The 20187-nt window shown below is 36.8% G+C and overlaps 2 long non-coding RNA genes across 8 annotated transcripts in view; one reads left to right on the top strand and one right to left on the bottom strand.

Annotated features, from left to right (window-relative positions):
• LOC105471592 (uncharacterized) overlaps positions 1–20187 on the bottom strand; it is a 138650-nt gene that overhangs the window by 58798 nt on the left and 59665 nt on the right. The window lies entirely within an intron of this gene.
• LOC105471591 (uncharacterized) lies at positions 10346–19297 on the top strand. Of its 3 annotated transcripts, none has more exons than XR_011610658.1 (4): positions 10346–10637; positions 14150–14249; positions 16596–16668; positions 18975–19297. It is a non-coding gene; the product is annotated as an uncharacterized lncRNA (long non-coding RNA). The 3 variants fall into 3 exon arrangements; XR_011610656.1 differs by having other exon boundaries at positions 18970–19297; XR_011610657.1 differs by lacking the exon at positions 18975–19297 and adding an exon at positions 18259–18924.

Genomic DNA, 20187 nt, shown 5'->3' with positions numbered 1-20187 from the left:
GATGGATAGATTGCAAAAATCATCTCCCATTCTGTAGGTGGTCTTTTCACTCTGACAAAAGTTTCTTTTGCTGTGCAGAAGCTCTTTAGTTTAATTAGATCCCAGTTGTCAATTTTGGCTTTGTTGATTGCTTTTTAGTCATGAAGTCTTTGCGTATGTCCTGAATGGTATTGCCTAGGTTTGCTTCTAGGGTTTTAATGGTTTTAGGTCTAATGTTTAAATCTTTAATCCATCTTGAGTTAATTTTTGTATAAGATATAAGGAAGGGGTCCAGTTTCAGTTTTCTGCATATGACTGTCCAATTTTTCCAACACCATTTATTAAATAGGGGATCCTTTCACCATTGCTTGTTTTTGTCAGGTTTGTCAAAGATCAGATGGTTGTTGATGTGTGGTGTTATTTCTGAGTCCTCTGTTTTGCTTCATTGGTCTATATATCTGTTTTGGTAACAATACCATGCTGTTTTGGTTAATGTAGCCTTGTGGTATAGTTTGAAGTCAGATAGTATGATGTCTCCAGCTTTGTTCTTTTTACTTAGGATTGTCTTGGCTATGTGGGCTCTTTTTTGGTTCCACATGAAATTTAAAGTAGTTTTTTCCAATTCTGTGAAGAATGTCAATTGCAGCTTGATGGGAATAGCATTGAATCTATAAATTACTTTGGGCAGTATGGTCATTTCCATGATAATGATTCTTCCTATCCATGAGCACAGAATGTTTTTCCATGTTTGTGTCTTCTCATATTTCCTTGAGCAGTGATTTGTACTTTTTGAAGAGGTCCTTCTCATCCCTTGTAAGTTGTATTCCTAGGTATCTTATTCTCTTTGTAGCAATTCTGAATCAGAATTTGCTCATTATTTGGCTCTCTGTTTGTCCATTATTGGTGTATATGAATGCTTGTGATTTTGCACATTGATTTTGTGTCCCGAGACTTTCCTGAAGTTGCTTATCAGCTGAAGGAGATTTTGGGCTAAGACAACAGCGTTTTCTAAATACACAATCATGTCATCTGCAAACAGAGATCATTTGACTTCTTCTCTTCCTATTTGAGTATCTTTATTTCTTTTTCTTGCCAGATTGCCCTGGCCAGAACTTTCAACACTATGTTGAATAGGAGTGGTGAGAGAGGGCATCCTTGTCTTATGCCAGTGTTCAAAGGGAATGCTTCCAGCTGCTGTCCATTTGGTATGATATTGGCAGTGGGTTTGTCATAAATAGCTCTTATTATTTTGAGATATGTTCCATCAATACCTAGCTTATTGAGTGTTTTTAGCTTGAAGGGGTGTTGAATTTTATTGAAGGTCTTTTCTCCATCTATTGAGATAATTATGTGGTTTTGGCCATTGGTTCGGTTTATGTGATGGATTACGTTTATTGATTTGCATATGTTAAACCAGCCTTGCATCCCCAGGATGAAGCCAACTTGACCATGGTGGATAAGCTTTTTAATATGCTGCTGGACTCAGTTTGTCAGTATTTTATTGCGTATTTTTGCATCAATGTTCATCAGGAATATTGGCCTGAAATTTTCTTTTTCTTTTGTGTCTCTGCCAGGTTTTGGTATCAGAATGATGCTGCCCCCATAAAAAGAGTTAGGGAGGAGTCCCTTGTTTTCTATTGTTTGGAATAGTTTCAGAAGAAATGGTACCAGCTCCTCTTTGTACCTCCAGTAAAATTTGGCTGTGAATGTGTCTGGTCCTGGGTTTTTTGTTTGTTTGTTTGTTTTGGTTAATAGGCTATTAATTACTATCTCAATTTCAGAACTTGTTATTAGTGTATTCAGCAATTTGACTTCTTCCTGGTTTAGTCTTGAGAGGGTGTATGTGTCCAGGAATTATCCATTTCTTCCAGATTTTTTAGTTTATTTGCATACAGGTGTTTATAGCATTCTCTGATGGTAGTTTGTATTTCTGTGGGATCAGTGGTGATCTTTATCATTTTTTATTGTGTCTATTTGATTCTTCTCTCTTCTCTATTAGTCTGGCTAGTGGTCAATTTATTTTGTTAATCTTTTTTAAAAACCTCTATTAATTGATTTTCTGAAGGTTTTTTCATGTCTGTATCTCCTTCAGTTCTTCTCTGATCTTAGTTATTTCTTGTCTTCTGCTAGCTTTTGAATTTGTTTGCTCTTGCTTCTCTAGTTCTTTTAATTGTGATGTTAGGGTGTCAATTTTACATCTTTCCCACTTTCTTCTGTGGGCATTTAATGCTATAAATTTTTCTCCAAACACTGCTTTAGCTGTGTGCCAGCGATTCTTGTATGTTGTGTCTTTGTTGTCACTGATTTCAAAGAACTTATTTATTTCTGCCTTAATTTTGTTGTTTATCCAGTAATCATTCAGGAGTAGGTTGTTTAATTTCCATGTAGTTGTGCAGCTTTTAGTGAGTTTCTTCATCCTATGTCCTAATTTTATTGCACTGTGGTCTGTTTGTTATGATTTCTATTCTTTAGCATTTGCTGAGGTGTGTTTTACTTCCAATGATGTGGTCAATTTTAAAATAAGTGCTATGTAGTGCTGAGAAGAATGTATATTCTGTTGATTTGGGGTGGAGAGTTCTGTAAACATCTATTAGGTCCCCTTGGTCCAGAGTTGAGTTCAAGTCCTGAATATCCTTGTTAATTTTCTGTCTTGTTGATATGTCTAATATTGACAGTGGGTTGTTAAAGCCTCCACTATTATTGTGTGGTAATTAAGTCTTTTTGTGGGTCCCTAAGAATTTGCTGTATGAATCTGGGTGCTCCTGTATTGGGTGCATATATATTTAGGACAGTTAGCTCTTCATGTTAAATTGATCCCTTTACCATTATGTAATGCCCTTCTTTGTCTTTTTTGATATTTGTTTGTTTAAAGTCTGTTTTATCAGAGACTAAGATTGCAACTCCTCCTTCTTTTTGCTATCCATTTGCTTGGCAAATATTCCTCCATCCTTTTATTTTGAGCCTTTATGTATCTTTGCACCAGAGATGGGTCTCCTGAATACAGCACACCGATGGGTCTTGACTCTTTATCCAATTTGCCAGTCTGTGCCTTTTAATTAGGGCATTTAGCCTGTTTACATTTAAGGTTAACATTGTTATGTGTGAATTTGATCCTGTCATTATGATGCTAGCTGGTTATTTTGCCCATTAGTTGATGCGGTTTCTTCACTGTGTCAATGGCCTTTACATCTTGGTTTGTTTTTGCAGTGGCTGGTACCAGTTTTTTCTTTCCATATGTAGTGCTTCTTTCAGGAGTTCTTGTAAGGCAGGCCTGGTGGTGACAAAATTCATCAACATTTGTTTGACTATAAAGGATTTTATTTATCCTTTGCTTACAAAGTTTAGTTTGGATGGATATGAAATTCTGGTTTGAAAATTCTTATCTTTAAGAATGTTGAATATTGGCCCCCATTCTCCTCTAGCTTGTAGGGTTTCTGCAGACAGATCCACTGTTAGTCTGATGGGCTTCCCTTTGTGAGTAGCCCAATCTTTGTGGGTAACCCAGTCTTTCTCTTTGGCTGCCCTTAACATTTTTTCCTTCATTTCTACCTTGGTGAATCTGATGATTATGTTTCTTGGTGTTGCTCTTCTTGAGGAATATCTTTGTGATGTTCTCTGTATTCCCTGAATTTGAATGTTGGCCTGTCTTGCTAGTTTGGGGAGGTTCTCCTGGATAATATTCTAAAGTATGTTTTCCAAATTGGTCCCATTCTCCTTGTCACTTTTAGGTACACCAATGAAACATAGGTTTGGTCTTTTCACATAGTCCCATATCTCTTGGAGGCTTTATTTGTTCCTTTTAACTCTTTTTTCTCTAATATTTTCTTCATGCTTTATTTCATTAAGTTGATCTTCAGTCTCTGATATCCTTTCTTCTGCTTGATTGATTCAGCTGTTGCTACTTGTGTATGCTTCATGAAGTTCTCATACTATGTTTTTCAGTTCCATCAGGTCATTTATGTTCTTCTATAAACTGGTTAGTCTAGTTAGCAATTCCTCTAACCTTTTTTCAAGGTTCTTAGTTTTCTTGCATTGGGATAGAACATGCTCCTTTAGCTCAGAGGAGTCTGTTATTACCCACCTGCTGAAGCCTACTTCTGTCAATTTGTCAAACTCATTCTCTGTCCAGTTTTGTTCTCTTGCTCATGAGGAGTTGTGATCCTTTTGAGGAAAAAAGGCATTCTGGTTTTTTGAATTTTTACCTTTTCTGTATTGGTTTTTCCTCATCTTCGTGCATTATCTACCTTTGATTTTTGCTGTTGGTGACCTTCGGATGGAGTTTTTCTGTGGTCATCCTTTTTGATGATGTTGATGTTGATGCTTTTCTGTTTCTTAGTTTCCCTTCTAACAGTCAGGCTCCTCTTCTGCAGGTCTGCTAGAGTTTGCTGGGAGTGCACTCCAGACCCTGTTTGCCTGGGTATCACCAGCAAAGGATGCAGAACAGCAAAGGATGCAGAACAGCAAAGACTGCTGCCTGCTCCTTTCTCTGGAGGCTTTGTACCAGAGGGGCACCTGCCAGATGCTAGATAGAACTCTTTGGTATGAGGTATCCGTTGACCCCTGCTGGGAGGTATCTCCCCATCAGGAGGCACAGGGGTCAGGGACCCACTTGAGGAGAAAGTGTGTCCCTTAGCAGAGCTCAAGCACTGTGCTGGGAGATCTGCTGCTCTCTTCAGAGTAGGCAGGCAGGAATGTTTAAGTCTGCTGAAGCTGCGCCCACAGCCACTCCTCCCCGCAAGTGCTCAGTCTCAGGAAGATGGGAGTTTTATTTATAATCCCCTCAGGATGATGCCTTTTTTTCAGAGACTCCCTGTCCAGTGAGGAGAAATCTAAAGAGGAAGTCTGGCTACAGTGGCTTTGCTGCACTGCAGTGGGCTCCACCCAGTCCCAACCTCCCAGTAGCCTTGTTTACACTGTGAGGGGAAAACCACCTACTCAAGCCTCAGTAATGGTGGACATCCTTCCCCTCACCAAGCTTGAGCATCCCAGGTCGACTTCAGAGCTGCTGTGCCTGGCAGCAAGAATTTCAAGCCAGCGATCTTAGCTTGCTGGGCTCCATGTGGGTGGGATCCACTGAGCAAGACCACTTGGCTCCCTGGCTTCAGCCCCCTTTCCAGGGGAGTGAATGGTTCTGTCTCACTGGTGTTCCAGGCACTTCTGGGGTATGGAAAAAAAAAAAAAAAAAAAAAAACTCCTGTAGCTAGCTTTGTGTCTGCCCAAATGGCTGCCCACTTTTGTGCTTGAAACCCAGGGGCTTTGTGGTATAAGTATACAGAGGAATCTTCTGATCTTTCGGTTGCAAACACTGTGGGAAAGGAGTAGTATCTTGGCCAGATAGCACAGTCCCTCCTGGCTGGTCCCTCACAGCTTCCCTTGGCTAAAGGAGAGAGTTTCCTGACCTCTTGCACTTCCTGGGTGAGGCAATGCCCCACCCTGCTTCTGCTCACCCTCCATGGGCTGCACCCATCGTCTAGCTAGTCCCAATGAGATAAACTGGATACCTCAGTTGGAAATGCAGAAATCACCTGCCTTCTGCATTGGTCTTGCTGGGAGCTGCAGACCAGAGCTGTTCCTATTTGGCCATCTTGCCCGGACTTTTCATTTTTTGATTATGGCCATTCTTGCAAAAGTGAGGGGGTATCACATTTCAGTTTTGATTTGCATTTCCCTGATAATTAGTGATGTTGAGCATTTTTCCATATGCTTGCTGGCCATTTGTACATCTCCTTTTGATAACTGTCTGTCCTGAGCACACTTTTTGATGGAATTATTTTTTTTGCTTGTTTATTTGTTTGAGTTTTTTTGTGGATGGTATCCAAATCAGTAAAGATGAAGTCAAACTATCAATATTTGTTGATGATATGATCATATACCTAGAAAACCATAAAGACTCATCTAAAAAGCTCCTAGAACTGGTAAATTAATTCAGCACAGTTTCAAGATACAAAATTACTGCATGCAAACAAATAGCTCTGCTTAACACCAACAGCAACCAAGCTGAGTATCAAATCAAGAACTCAATCCCTTTCACAATAGCTGCAAGAAAAAAATAAAGTAAAATAATTAGAAATATACCTAACCAGGAATGTAAAAGACCTCTACAACGAAAACTACAAAACACTGCTGAAAAGAAATCATGGATGATACAAACAAATGGTAACATATCGCTTGTACAGTTATGAGTAGAATTAATATTGTGAAAATAACCATACTGCCAAAAGCACTCTTCAAATTCAATGCAATTCTCATCAAAATACCACCATCATTCTTCACAGAACTAGGAAAAATAATCCTAAAATCCATATGGAGCCTAAAAAGTGCCTGAATAGTCAAAGCAAGACAAATCAAAAAAGAACAAATCTGGAGGCATCAACTCAACTTCAAACTATACTATAAGGCCATAGTCACCAAAACGGCATGGTACTAATATAAAAATAGGCACATAGACCAATGGAACAGAACAGCAAACCCAGAAATAAAGTCAAATCCTTACAGCCAATGATCTGTGACAAAGCAAACAAAAACACAAAGTGGGGAAAGGACACCCTATTCAACAAATGGTGCTAGGATAACTGACAAGCCACATGGAGAGGAATGAAACTGAATTCTCATCTCTCACCTTATACAAAAATCAACTCAAGATGGATCAAAGACTTAAATCTAAGACCTGAAACCATAAAGATTCTAGAAGATGACATTGGAAAAACCCTTCCAGACATTGTCTTAGGAAAGACTTCATGACCAAGAATCCTAAAGTAAATATAACAAAAACAAAGATAAATTAGATGGGACTCAATTAAATTAAAAAGCTTCTGCACAGAAAAATAAATAAATAATAAGTATAGTTAATAGACAACCCACAGAATGGGAGAAAATCAGAATCTATACACCTAACTTAGAGATTTTTCAATTGTACTAAATTTAAAAAAAACCTAGCTCTTTGTATTATTTATTTTCTGTTTTTTTCAACTTCCTTGTTTTTGTGGCTGTTTTGTTTTTATTGTGGTAAATCATAAATAACCTAAAATTTATCATTTTAATCATTTGTAAGTATACAGTTCATGGCACTAAATGCATCAACATTATTGTGCAACCATTACCACATCCATCTTCAGAACTTTTTCGTTTTTCCAAAGTGAATCTTCATACCTAATAAAGAGTATCATCTCATTCTTTCTCCCCTAGTAATATGGAAATTACCATATTACTTTCTGTCTCTATAAATTTGATAACTCAAAGCAATTAATATAAAGGGAATCATACAATGTTTGTCCTTCTCTGACTGGCTTTTTTCACTTAACATAATGTCATCAAGATTCATCCACGTTGTAACATATGTTTGATTTTTCAACTTCTTAATTTATGCTCTTTATTATTTTCTTCTTTCTTTCTGCTTGTCCTGTGTTTTTTTCATCCTTCTTTTTCATCTAAATTCTGCCAGTGGGAGCTTATTGATTTGAGCCATGTTTCCTCATTTTCTAATGTAAGCATTTAGTGCTGTACAATATAAGCATTTAGAGCTCTTAGCATTCAGAAGCTGTGCCCCCAAATTTTGATATGGTGTGTTTTCACTGTTACTCATTTTAATTATTTTAAAAATTTCCTTGGAGACTTTCTGCTTGATTTATATATTATTTATAAGTGTGTTATTTAGCTTCTGAGTGCTGGAAAATTATTCTGCTATTTTCCTGTTATTTATTTGAAGTTTAATTCTAACGCAATCGCAGAATACTCAGTGTGATTTCAATTTTATTTTAATTTGTCAAGGGATATTTTATGGCCAAGGAAACTGTCTATCTTGGTACATTTTTTATAGGTGCTTGAAGAGATTCTGTATTCCACTATGCTGGGTGAGTTTTCTATAAGTGTTGATTAGATCCAGTGAGTTGATGAATTTTTTGTATCTTTAATGTTTTTATTGTCTAGTTTTTCTACCAACTATTAAGGGAGTAATAATGAAGCCTTCAAACATAATTATGGATTTGCCTATTTGTCTTCCAAGTTCTATCAATTTTGCTTCATATATTTTGTAGCTATGTTGTTTGGACCATATATATTTAAAATATGTCTTTTTTGGTAGGTTGATTCCTTTATAATTATGTAATATTCTTACCTGTCTCTGATAATTTTCTGTGCTTGAACATCTTTTTTATTCAACATTAATATATCTACTTTTTTCTTTAATATTTGTATGACATATCTTTTTCAATAATTACATTTTGAATTTTCTATATTTGATATGAAGTTTTTGTAGACAACATATCATTGGGCTTAATTTTTTAAAAATACAATCTACCCATTTTTTTCTTAAGTACTGTATTTAGACTGTTGGTATTTAATGTAATTATTGAACTATAAGAGCTTAAGTCAGCCATTTGATTTTTTGGATAGTTTCTCTGTTGCATTTATCTTATCTTCCTGTGAATTACTTAAATATTTCTTAAGAGTTACATCATGGTTTTATATAGTATATTATAGTATATCTCTTTGTTAAGCTTTGTTAGTGGTTGTTTTCTATATTACACCACACATACATAAATTATGAACTTCCGGTATTGCTGTTTTACAATTCAAGTGATGTATGAAAATCTTAACTCATTTTATATAGCTTTACCTTTAACATTTATAATTGTCTTAAATATTTTTTGTACAGACATTGAGAACCACAATAAAAGGTGTTTTTGTTTCAAGTGCTAAAAATAATTTTAAAAACTCAAGAGAAGAAAACTGTGCTTACTCATATTTTTATTCTTTCTGTTGTTCTCTTCCTATTTGATGCTTTAAGCTTCCTTTCTCTATCTTTTCCTTTATGTTTCAAAAATGTTTTTAGTCTTTCTTAAACATAGGCATTTGATGATAAATTCCCTTAGTTTTTTCTTCATCTGAGAATAACTTGATTTCCTTTTTATTCCTGAAGAATATTTTTACTGCATGTGGAATTCGGGTTAGTAGTTCTTTTTTTTCTTTCTTTTTTTTTTTTTTTTGGAGACAGAGTCTTGCTCTGTTGCCCAGGCTGGAGTGCAGTGGCACCATCTCGGCTCACTGCAAGCTCCACCTCCTGGGTTCACGCCATTCTCCTGCCTCAGCCTCCTGGGACTACAGGCACCTGCCACCACACCCTGCTAATTTTTTATATTTTTTAGTAGAGTCGGGGTTTCATCGTGTTAGCCAGGATGGTTTCGATCTCCTGACCTAGTGATCTGCCCGCCTTGGCCCCCCAAAGTGCTGGGATTACAGGCATGAGCCACCACGTTCAGCAGTAGTTCTTTTCTTTAGGCACTTAAAATATACTATGCCACTTCTTTTTGGCCTCCATGATTTATGGTGAGAAATCCACTGCCATCCAAATTCATTCTTTCTTTCTTCTTTCTCTTTCTTTCTTTCTTTCTTTCTTTTTCTTTCTTTCCTTCTTTCTTTCTTCTTTCTTTTTTCTCTCTTTTTCTCTATTCTCTCTCTCTCTCTCTCTCTCTCTCTCTTTCCCTTCTGTCTTTTTTTGCTTTCTGTGTAAGGTATTCCTTTTTTCCTGGTTCAAATTTTTTCTTTGTTTCAGTGTTCCACATTTTGTCTATGTTGTTTTGGCATTGAATTATTTGGGTTTATCTACTACAAAGTATACTTGGGTTCTTAACTCCAGGTTTCTATTTTTGGCCTAATATTTGAAAGTTTCTAGTCATTATATCTTCAAGTATTTTTTCAGTCAACCCTCTTTCTCATCTCCTTTCAAAACTTCAGTGACATGAAACTTAGATTATTTGTTATTGTGCTACAGGTCCCTGAGGCTCTATTTCTCTTTCTTTTCTGTTTATTTTTTGTTTTTAAAAGGTGATTAATTTATATTGTTCTACCTTCAAGTTCATTGTTTATTTCCTTTGTCCTTCTATTCTGCCTTTATCCTCATCCATACAGTTATTTATTGTGGTTATAATTATTTTCTACTTTACAATTTCTATTGATTCTTCCTTATATCTTGTTTTCTTTGTAGACACTTTCTATTTTCCCATGGCTGCAAGCTTTTTTTGTTTGTTTGTTTGTTTGTTTTTTGCTGCTCATTGTGCATTTTGTCATATTAACAGGTTAAAAATACCCCCTTGTAAATTGGCCCTATTTTTTTTTTTTTTACAACAGGCTTGGACCTGTTTGTTCAAAACCCTATCAGGTCCTAACTTAAATTTTTACACATTCAATTGTTTTAAATGGCCCCCCAAAAATATTTTTAGTCAGTTATAGCCTTCCAGCTTTGCATATCTCCTTGAAATTGCACTGTTTTTTTTTCTGACATTGCTCTGACAGAGGAAGAGTGGGTCATATTCAGGTGGAGATACAAACTAACTTTCCCCACTCAGATTTCATTGACATCTGAGGATTATTTCCTTCTTCTTATGTGGTTCAGAGTTCTGGCTAACCAGTAGATCTTTGCTTAGAGGAAGGGGCTTGGAAAAAGCATGAATGCAGTATTATTGTTACCCTTGTAGCATTCACTGACCTCATAGAAGTGGCTTTATTACTGCTGGGCAGTGGTAAAGGCCCTGGCTGTCTGCTAGGCTTCCTTTGACACTACTACTCCTAGCAGGGTGAGGAGGGATAGAATGTTATGGCTTTCTACTCAACCTTCTCTGATACTACCGTGGTGGATGGGTTGGTACACATGTTACAACATGGTAAGTGTGGAACTCTTGGCTCCACTCTCAAGCTTTGGCTCCACTCTCAAGCCTTGCTTATGTGACTGGAGAGGAGACATATTGTTTTATGTGGCATTTCATTGGAATAGACCACTTATTGTCTTAAAGATTTTGGTCTTATTAGCATGGATTTTTAGGGTTTTGCTTTCGTAGGAACCTGTTAGTGTTTCTGGGTGCCAGCTTCTTCACCTTCAAGCTTGGATTATATGAGAAAAAAAAAAGAATACCCAGTAAACTCACCATTGTGCCATTTCTTGAGGCCTGAAGGCTCTAGCTTGCCTTCTTAAACTTTTTAGATTAGTTTAGATTATTATTATTGTTTTATGTATGATCCCAATAGTGTAAGAAACATAGAAGAAGACATTTACTCCATCTCTTCATCTTCCCAGACTAAAAGTATCTATTTTCTTTTAAGATCAAAATATAAATACTTTACCAGTGAATCTTCCCAACTACTTTACTTCCCTTGACGATGATCCTCCTTTCTTTTTAGTTTCCCAGGCACTTTTACTGTAACTTTTTTCTTTCTTTTTATTACTGCCTCCCCAAACTAGACATATTAAATTATGAAACTCCTCAGGGCACATGCTTTGCCTTATTCCTTTCTATGTTCTTTTGTGCCTGGCCAAATAGTTTGAACTTGATAGGCAATGGTTGTTTTGTTTAAATCAATGAATGTTTAATGTTTAAATTAATGAATGTATGGTATAGGCTTTCAAGATTATTTTAAGACACAGGTCTCATCTTCTCCAGAGAGGTTTCTATGAAATCTCTAAACTGAGATAATCCCCTACAAAAGACTCTCACGCTATCTGTTATGTCTCTCTATCATTGTTTCACTTTAGCATTATTGAGTTTTCCCCCTCTATAATACAGTAAGAACAATATTTTTGACTCTTCCATTTCTTATGTGAAACCATTGGTCATAGATTAAAAGTTGTGTGAAATAACCATGTTGGGTTTGACTTATGGTTCACAGGTATTTCCAGCACTTAGCACAGTCCTCAAGTACAGAGTAGATATCAATAAAATTTGTTGACTAAATGAATGAATATTAAAAAACTAATAAAAAGATAATAGTCAACATATTGTGAATGATAGCACGTATCTGTTGCATATGCTACATGAACAAAATTTATCCAATTTTCCTTCCCACAAATGTCAAATTTTTCTCTCTGATTTCAACATTTTTGAATTACACATTTTTTCTAATTACATTAACATAACTTTTGCTGCATAACTTTTTTCATGAACCATTTCAGCAGCTGAATAGTGAACTTGTTTGTGAGTTACCTATATAGATTTTTTCCAAATGCCTTAAATAATTTTATTGTGTATCTGTAATTGTTTATGAGATAGAAATAAAAAGAGAGAGCTTTTTCATGAGACAAGTGTCAGTAAACCAAATCTGAAGGCCTCTATTGAAGGCTAATCTGTATATTTCACTTTACTTACTAGTCTTCCAAATGGCCAACCTACTGTTATTCCCTTAATAACTCAATAATGCTTCATAAATGATTTCTTAATATTTTATCTCTATGTCTGAAATGCATATCAAAAGCTCCAAACCCCACAATAATAAAATAATCTAGAAGAGTGTTATAAGATTCCTATATGAACACACATCTACTAAATTCATAGTTAAATTATTTAACCTCTTTTTTGCATGTTAGTTTTCTAAGCATGGCTGAGAGTGAGACAGGTAAAAATATAAGGCAAAAATATTTCTTCTTTACACAAAGCCCCAAGGAGAGATAGTAAATGACAAAATATTATAGAAGGAGAGCAAAAGAATTCTTCTGAAATCATAGTGTCACAAAAATAGAAACAGATTCTGTTCCCCTAACATAGTCCATTGACAGTCATTCTATTATATGAAATTGAGGTTAGGCCTTGGTATTTGACATCTGCTCTGGAGGTTATATTTTAGAACCTCTATCTTAAATGTATGGGATGGGTGAAATACAGGTGTTTTGATATTGCCATAGTCTTTATAACATACATATCCTACTAGGTTCCATGAAGTTGGAACATATGAATTGTATGTGAAAAAATAAAGAAGGCATTTTCCGAACAATCATTTATACAGATGTAACATTCTACACAATTTTAAAAAATACAGTTTAGAAAAGAAGAAAGAATTCATCTGAAATTTGTATCTTATTAGAGCTGATCTGTGAAAGAATGAAGATTATTATTCAGCATTTAACTACTGGAAACTATGGGCATAGCTTGTGTTAAATAATCAGGAAAATGCAATTAAATAGTAGTAATCTTTTCTCAGCCCAAGGTGTCTTTGTTTTCAACATATCACAACCACATCTACTTATAAGTATTGATTAGTTACTAGCAGACCCTAAAGATTGTAACAAATATTCTTTATATGATTCATATTATAACATTGCCTTATCTATTGATAGGTATACATTTGAAGATAGCTATATGTTTCTGCAAGTAGCATAATGAATACTGAGGGTTGCTTTAAAACATATTTATATATTTACTACTTGAAAATGTAGTCTATATAAAGTCAGAAACAATTAGGTAAACACGTTATTCTTAAGCCTTTGCTGCAGGTTTTGGCACTACACAGGGTATAAGCTCTTATCTAAGTCAAGAGACCTATTTTAATCATTAATGGAATCCCTGGCATTTCACTCAGTTGCAGACAAAAAGTTGGTGCTCAATGAAAGTGATTTGTTTAATTTAACCAAATTGCCAAATATGGCTGTTTTAACTTGGCATGGGCCCCCATGGCCATCTGTAGAATAAATAAATGTATGTGATACAATGAATACATTTTAATTCAATCCATAGAGAATGCCCAGTTTCTACTTTTTCTTGCTTGTTTCTGAAGAAAATGATCTACTTTATTTGATAAATCATCACAGTGGTCAACAAACCTATTACTCTTTCATACTTTTGAGAATTTTCTTTGAGACATGAAAAGCTAGGTATTTGTGTAATAAAGGCTGATTTGTTTGAAAACCAGTACAATAACTCAGCCTATATGATAAAATGTGTAGCTACTTCACAACTGATTCATTCAGGTACCACTCTATTTAATCATCACACTAAGCACACTGTACTAATTTCATGTCAAACAATTGGCATTTAACTAGAAAAATATGCTTACATGCATTTAACTAGAAAAATACGCTTACGCTTTTTTTTTTTTTTTTTTTTTTTTTTTTTGTATTTGTTTTTAGTAGAGAAGGGGTTTCATCATATTAGCCAGGTTGGTCTCAAACTCCTGACCTCAGGTGATTCACCCACCTCAGCCTCTTAAAGTGCTGGGATTACAGGCACGAGCCACAGTGCCTGGCATGGTTTTTTTTGTTTGTTTGTTTGTTTTTTGTTTTTTTGTTTTTTTTTTAATTCAACAAATACTTATTGAACGCCCACTGAGCATTAGTCACTGGAGCTGCAACGGTGAGTAAATAGGCCTATCTCTGTCCTCAAGAATCTTACAACACAGTCTCTCCCTCCAGCATCTGGTTTCGTAGACTGGATGCGTCTGCCAGTAGCCAAATGGTGGTCACAGGAGACAACTTGGGGAACGTGATCCTGCTGAACACGGACAGCAAAGGGGTACGTTCTCCCAGGTCCTGCCTTCCCCTCCCTCACTCCACCTCGGTTCTATGTCCTCACGGGAACCAAGCTCTTCTCTGCAGCTTTGGAATCTCAGAATGCACAAAAGGAAAGTGACGCAAGTCGCCCCGAACCCATGCTGTGATTGGTTCCTGGCCACAGCCTCCTTAGATCAAACAGTGAAAATCTGGGACCTGCGCCAGGTTAGAGGGAAAGCCAGCTTCCTCTACTCGCTGCCGCACAGGCATACTGTCAGCGCAGTTGTGATATCCCAGACTTCATCCCTCCTGCAGATGCTGCCTATCTGACTGCTGCTGGGGTTTTCCCTCAGCGTGGAAGCCACTATGTCAAACCTTTACCCCTGATAGCGCCTGGCAAGCTGATGTCTGGGAACCTTTCTGGCTCTGGCTGTCCCCATCAGCGTCTGAGTTTCCAGAATTTTTTTTTGTTTGCTTTTTTTTTTTTTTTTTTTTTGAGACAGAGTCTCACTCTGTCACCTAGGCTGCGGTGTGGTGGCACGATCTTGGCTCACTGCAACCTCCCACTCCTGGATTCAAGCAGTTCTCCTGCCTCAGCCTCCTGTGTAGCTGGGATTACAGGCCCACACCACAACACCACCATTTGTAGAGATGGAGTTTCACCGTGTTGGCCAGGCTGGTCTTGAACTCCTGAACTCACGTGATCCATCCGCCTCAACTTCCCAAAGTGTTGGGATTACAGGCGTGAGCCACCACACCCGGGCCAGATTCTTTTGTTGTTGTTCTGAGCTCAGATTCACCTCTTCCCTTCGGCTCCCATCTAGAGAGGAGTGGGAGGGAAGGCACCCCCTGCAGGAGAAGGGCTGCAAGGTCAGGACAGCAGGCGGCTCGTGGTTCCTTCAGCTTAGGGCTTTTTCACATGTTCCTCATTCATCATAAAACATTCAAAAATAAATTTCTTTTCTCAGTTACTATTTACTCTTCTAAGCTGAATCACATGCTTTTTAAAATTATATGAAAAACCTTATTTTCCATTTTTTTTAATTATCTAGGGTCTAGTGTCTAAGTCAGCTTCCTTTTGACTCCTAAATGATTAGACAATCACAGCCAAGCATGACACATAAATCTCTAATGTACAAACCACTCTTGTAGTCAAATTACTTCAACATACTTTGACCTGCAAGAAAATGTCACAGAAAGACCACCATCCACACTGTTTCTTCACAGTCGTTATTTTAGATTTAGTGTTGTAAATAAAAGATACCCTTAATTTCCTAAGGCATAGTTTATTGGTGACCCAAAAGGAATCACTGAGGGCTTTATATTAAAGTCTGGCCATAATAGAATCTGTCAGGCTTCACCATAAAATCTATGTAGTAACTAGTTCTTACCATTGCAAAGGACTCTACTCTGCAAAAGAAAACTGAGAACAGACTGATCTAACAATAAAATTATTTCTTACCAAACCTTCTAATATTCATCCTCTTTGTTCAGAAACTGAGCACCTCAACTCAACACAAATAAAAAGAACATGAGCTTCTCTTTCACACAGAAGGACCAGTTCATTTTGACAATCTGAGTTTAACCACCGGTAGAAGACCCCTATTTGGAAATGCAGGTGGTTTCGCATTCAAATGTAGAACTAAATTTCATCCTCCAAATTGCACTTATGTCTAATTTAGGCAAGACATCTATTTCTGGAAAATAACTAATAAAGGAACACAGGTGTCCTTCCCATTAAACTCTTGGGAAGACTCCATCAAAATATAACCACCAAGTGTAATTACTCCAGCGAAGTATAACCATATATTTTGCCTAAGTTCTTAAGAAATTACAGGAAATCCAGCTGAGATTTTTGTCCACAGTTGTGTAGCATTAACTTCTCAGCTCCTCCTCTCTAAACTGATCCAGGTTAGACTCCAGCTAAATGTGGCAGACAAGAGCTTAAGTCTTAGAAACAGTGTTTGATTTATGTTTCTAAAAATATAGAGAGTATTTCGTTACGTGAATTTATTTGAGAGAAGCACTGGATTCTCCACTAAGTCCTGCCCTGTGATTGGGTACTGAGAGAGGCCCCTGTTTAAGTGGGGATAGCAATTCATTACTTTGACTTGTATTTTAAAAGAGGACAGGAAAAATAGGGGGGAGTCGCTCTGACATGTGTACCTATAAATTATTTGCAAAATCTGAAATATTTTACATAATTTACTATCAAAACACAGTCCATTCTTTTTGTGTGGTGACAGGATAACAATCAGCAAATATCATTTTTATTTCTGCACATTAGAAGCAATGATTTTTGCTTGTTTTTTTCCTTGCTGTTGTTGCTTTGGTTGTTTATTAACAATGTAATATATTTTTATTGTAGAAGTTTAGAAAGTATAGAAAAACCAAAAGAATATTGGAGGGAAAAATCTCACTGCATTATCACACTACACAAGGTAATCTACTATTTAGTGTATTTCCTTTTAGTCTACTTCACTGTGCCTATGTTCTACAAATCGAGTTCAAATTGCATGCAAAAGTTTTCTACTGTTATTTTTAAACTTAGTATTATATTTTAGGATTTCCCACATTATTAAAACTCTTTATAAACATTATTTTATGCACCTAATTTTTCTAACACCAATGTGTATTAGTGTTCTAATTTTCTGAATAAACAGTTTCACATGAATTATTTTAACTAAAATACCAGCAAGTTTTATATTTAAATTATATAACCAAAACACAAATATATCAAATAATATAAAATTTATGGAATATACATTAGTTGTGATTTTTTTTTTTTTTTTTTTTTTGAGACGGAGTCTCGCTCTGTCGCCCAGGCTGGAGTGCAGTGGCCGGGTCTCAGCTCACTGCAAGCTCCGCCTCCCGGGTTTACGCCATTCTCCTGCCTCAGCCTCCGGAGTAGCTGGGACTACAGGTGCCCGCCACCTCGCCTGGCTAGTTTTTTGTATTTTTAGTAGAGACGGGGTTTCACCATGTTAGCCAGGATGGTCTCGATCTCCTGACCTTGTGATCCGCCCGTCTCGGCCTCCCAAAGTGCTGGGATTACAGGCTTGAGGCACCGCGCCTGGCCGTGATGTTTTTTAATTGATATGAGACAGCAAAGGTAAAAAGGGTTACAATTCAGAGATTTTCAAACTAAGAGGATTTTTATTTCTCTTCAGCAGTCCTAAATTCATTTGAAACACTGTTAAAATATATCAGATAAAATAATTTATTTTTACTCTTGTGAGTTCTCAGTAGAAAGGCTGAAAAGTCAAGGACTCTCTGAAAAGTAATAAAGCCATTTTATTTGTGAAATGGCTTTCATTCCAGTGTAGTACTTTATTTTGCTCTTTTTATCAGAGAATTATTAGACCTTCTGTAATTTATTTGACTCTGCTTGGTTCATTTCTCCAAATGGAATAGTCTATCCATATAGAAGAAACAGTTAGTCCTCAATGATTTCTACTTAGTACTAAGGCATGAATAGGATCCAGCTTCTCTAGAAGTTCTGTGGTTTTTCATGAACAGGACCTGCTATTCTACTGTAATCGTGCTAGGATTCTCTGAAATTGAAACAAGGAATAAAAAAATACATACTATTAAGAATCTGTTATTACCATTCTAGAAACCCTCATTTGTGGTATTTCATTTGTTCATGTGTCTGTTGCAGAGAAGATAGGAAGTGTCCTTTTTTGAGTTTGCAATGAAGCATGCTAGAGACAGCAATGTTCCCATGTAGGTGACATGTGTTCACATATATGTGCAAACTGAATGACTACCTTCAAATGAAACAAAATAAACAGGAAGAAGGGGAAAACAGCAGGCTTAGGTGTCAGGGACTCGGAGTAGAAAGTATCTGAAGAGGATTTAGGTAGATAGAAAGACAGTCCAGAGGAATTTCTGGAAATTCAGGGTAAGTTAATCAATGGTAGGTTTGTTGAGTTTCTCAAGTTTTTGGTGTGAAATACAAGGAACTATTAAAGGGGTTAACAAGAACAGACCACAAACAATCCTCACATCATCCCTATCTTTACTCCTAGACTAAATCTGGACTAAGGTCATCAAAAGTCAGTAGAGGCATCTAGAAAGGAAGACATATAATGATATTAGATGAAACAATAGTGAAAGGATAAGGACGAGACGTAATCCCTCAGTGTGGCAGAAATCTGAACACATCTGCATAAAATAGAATTTGGGGCATGTTAAAGAAATTCGATGTAGTACACGTAAGAGAATAACTTTAATTGGGTTGCTTCCAACAAAATATTTTACAACTCTACTGGTGCATCACACAAGTGCATCACGACTATTTAGCACACAAACTACCATCTATAGAAGACAGAGCAATAATGAATGGGAAGCATTTCACTCCAGTCACAATGAACCAGTGAAGTGATCTTGCAAATGGGAGCAGTTTTCCCTTTCATAGATCCATTTATCTTCCCCTTGTTGGAAATAATATTGTAAATACAATTTAAAAGGCCAAGTGGGGGTATTGTAGTCTCAACTCCCCCACAACTGCGTCATCACTTTTCTCCATAGCAAAACACATGATGCCTTTTTTTGTTTGTTTGTTTGTTTGTTTGAGACAGAGTCTTGCTCTGTCACCCAGGCTGGAGTGCAGTGGCGTGATCTCCGCTCACTGCAAGCTCCGCCTCCCGGGTTTACGCCATTCTCCTGCCTCAGCCTCCCGAGTAGCTGGGACTACAGGCAACCCCCACCACGCACGGCTAATTGTTTGTATTTTTTAGTACAGACGGAGTTTCACCGTATTAGCCAGGATGGTCTCGATTTCCTGACCTCGTGATCCACCCGCCTCAGCCTTCCGAAGTGCTGGGATTACAGGCGTGAGCCACCGTGCCAGGCCACATGATGCCTTTCTTCTGGTACTGCTCATCATTGTATATGAAAGGCCAGAAAAGACTGGAGGTCAATTTTATGGTGGCAGAAGATGATACTTAAAATTAAAGCAGACATTGATCCAGATCATTGTTCTGCCCCTTTGCAACTTCTATGCATGCTCTGTTGCTTAACTATCCTACATCTGTTTTAAAATCAGTATTATTGATAAAACATAGAAAGAGTGAAAGTTTGTCTTTAAAGTTGTTATTGAAGTACAATATTCATAAGTAAACGTGAACATATTCAATTGTATAATTCAGTAAATATTTACAGACTGAAAACATCTATGTAACTGGCACCCATATCAAACAGCAGATCATTACCGTCACTCCAGAAGCATCCCTTTCAATCACTCCCTACTCTAAAGGAAACAGGTATCTCAAAAGAAAAAAAAAAAAAACAGTTTTTACTGTAATCAAACATTATATAAATGGAATTCTACAATATGTACTACTTTTTATTTGGCTTCTGCTGTTCAAAGTTTGTCAAATTTTTTCATATTGCAATTGTGAAGGATTTAGTAAACAAATTTTTGTGAAAGTGGCCCAGACAGTGCTAAAATAAAGAAATAATTTAATATGTATTGCTGTTGCTTTAGGTATTAAATACTAACAAGTAATAAGAATTAACTTTTGTTGAAGTAGTAGTACCAATAGCTCAAGAGTGACCCATGAAGAATGCCATTGTATTGAGGACAGCCCTGTCAACAAATTATAATTTCTAATCAATGTGTTCTAAAAGTGCAAGTCACCCTTTATGAAGTGATTTGGAACATGATGACTAGGTGTCCTCACACAGGTAAATGGAAGTGGTGCAGCTTTTCTTTTTTTTTTTTTTTTTTTTGAGATGGAGTCTTGTTCTGTCACCCAGGCTGGAGTGCCGTGGCATGATCTCAGCTCTCTGCAACCTCCTCCTCCTGGGTTCAAGTGATTCTCCTGCCTCAGCCTCCCAAGTAGCTGGAATTATAGGCACCCGCCGTGAGCCATTGCTCCCGGCCTGGTGCAGCTTTTATATCCAAGCGTGGGTTTAATCTACACCACAAGAACCCTGACATTTAAAGATATAGT

This window comes from Macaca nemestrina, chromosome 12 (genome assembly GCF_043159975.1).
Source record: "Macaca nemestrina isolate mMacNem1 chromosome 12, mMacNem.hap1, whole genome shotgun sequence".
In the NCBI taxonomy this organism is placed as follows: Eukaryota; Metazoa; Chordata; class Mammalia; order Primates; family Cercopithecidae; genus Macaca; species Macaca nemestrina.
This window is presented reverse-complemented; position numbering and strand designations above follow the sequence as displayed.